Genomic DNA, 2,445 nt, shown 5'->3' on the forward strand with positions numbered 1-2,445 from the left:
ACTACACGCACAAAAACAGAATAAAAAAATTAATAATAGCACGCGTACACACTAAAACAGACACATACACTCATGACGCGTCGCCATCGCAGCAACCACACGCTGAGAAAAGAGATCATGCCTTACCAAAATAAAACTAAAGAGCCAGCAGCCAATACGCATCTAAGCCGACTACCGTAAAAATGGCAGAGTAAAATAGACATAGACCAGAATACGAAACAAACAAGCTAATAGAGGAACCTCATAAATATCGCGACACTCCGCAACGATGTCACACATAAAAATGAAAAATATCGCGATACAAAGAAATCCAGGCAGACGATTTTAGATTCACGAGAACAGGCGGCAAGAAGAAAACAGCGAGTTACGACCTTTCTAATTTAAAACAATCGAGAAAGTCTCACGCGCGCACTCTGAAAGAGCGCGCAGGCAACGGAAAGCAGCGGGAGAGCTAGTTACAAGCTCGATTCCCCAAAATTAGAAGTAATAAAACTAAGATTTTATGAATTGACCTGTCACATTTCCATTAGAGCAAGTGTCACAAGGAAACCTTATGTTAGCATCTCCTAAAATGGAATGACGAAAAATACGAAAATCTAGTATATAAAGACCGGGAGCAAAAAGGGTGAGAGAGTCAGTTTTCCTGAAGTCGCTTTACAAGTCGAATCGCTGCCAGTCGCCAGACCAGACCAGACCAACAACAATTATTATCACGAATTAACAGTGCGCAAGTTAAAGGGACTTAGCCCAAATCAACAGTCCACATAGTGAACGGAGATATACGTGTTGGCGTTCGTCAAAGCGCATCACCCTCTCGTCTCCAAAAGGAAGCCGACGCATCGAGGCGCCCATCTGTCTACACTTGTTTACCATAAAGGAGAGAAGCTGAGAGCCGACGGCCCATCAACAGCCTGACCGTACTGAACCACCGACGCAGGAACCAGGCGCCAAGGATCCACAGCTGCAACCTCCTGCTGGCGTGCATCTTCAGACAAACACACACAAACATACACACACATTGTAAAAGGTACTTTTCTCTCTTTTCTAATACGAGTGAAATACATTATAGTAGTTGCTTTAAAACTTAACCCCGTCTAAGTGATTTCGTCATCCGGCTCCCTTTCCCGGAAGGCAGTGACCGCGTCTGCGGTAGCCAAAAGGGATTTCCTTTATTACAATACAAATCAAATAATATTACGATAGGAACTCGGCACACGTAAGTATATTGGTGAGTTGCGCTCATTCGGACGTAACACATTAATATATTTATATTTTTAAAATGGTGCATCGGCCGGGAAACGCGGAAACGAGATCACTTTTAGAATGAGTTCCTATCATGTCACGCGATCAATTTGTTAACACAAAACGTGGTACTAAATATACAATAGATTTTGATGATTCCCTATTAACACAACTTAAGGACAAAGAAAACGAACTAAAAAGCGCGATCCAGAATAATAGTCCCGAAGCAACGAAGCTTATACAAGAAGTAGATCGATTAACAAAAGAAGTAAAAAACTCGTGCGAAAAATTTAATATTGACGCTAATAAAAATCCCGATTTACCCCGAAATAAGTATGAGTTTTACCAATATCGTTTAAATAGCTCAAATCAGTTAGGAGATAGTGACGAAGAAGTCGTCATTTCTGAGGTAGAGAACGAGCAGGATAATACGGTCAAATTTAACTCAAAAATTTACCTAAAACCATCCGCACTGAAAAAACACGCAGAGTCTTCGTGCATCGGTACAAGCACTCCCGTTTCTCGAGGACTAACACAAAATAATATAACATCTATTTTCGGATCCCTGGAAATACACGATACCCCTATAAACGAAAACGCAATCGATACTATCAAACAACAATTATCCATCGAAATCAAGCCGGAAGTGTTAGAAGCCTATTTCGCCGACGAAAATAACGCGGCGGAAATTAATAAAACTATAAATAGCCCCGGATTCGGATTTTTTCAAGCAATCAAGCTTGTGCGAGACCGCCTTAGTACCTACGCGACGGGAACATTTGTACCGCCTTTTGAAAAATTTAAAATCGAGACATTCCGGAGTCATCAAGACTCATCTAACGAAAGCGAACCCTTCTTGTCATTTGACCAAAGCCTCAACACACCAAAAATTCAATCAACCCATAATAAACCGAAAATAGAACAAAAATCGAGAATAATGGCCGAGACAATCCAGGTTCGTGGAATGTCCATATCCAACGTATTAGATTTAATTCCGCGATTCAACGGACAAAATGTGTCACTCTCACTTTTTCTCGACGGATGTAGGGAAGCAAAAGAATTGCTTCCTAGCACACTCGAAGGAGAGTTAGCCAAATTTATTCGGATGCGCCTATATGGGGACGCATTAAACAGTACCCGCGGACAAACGTTCACATCGGTAAATGATGTCATCGAGTTCTTCGAAAACATTTACGGTTCGGC

The sequence above is a fragment of the Nasonia vitripennis genome (assembly GCF_009193385.2).
Source record: "Nasonia vitripennis strain AsymCx chromosome PSR unlocalized genomic scaffold, Nvit_psr_1.1 chrPSR_random0005, whole genome shotgun sequence".
Lineage (NCBI taxonomy): Eukaryota > Metazoa > Arthropoda > Insecta > Hymenoptera > Pteromalidae > Nasonia > Nasonia vitripennis.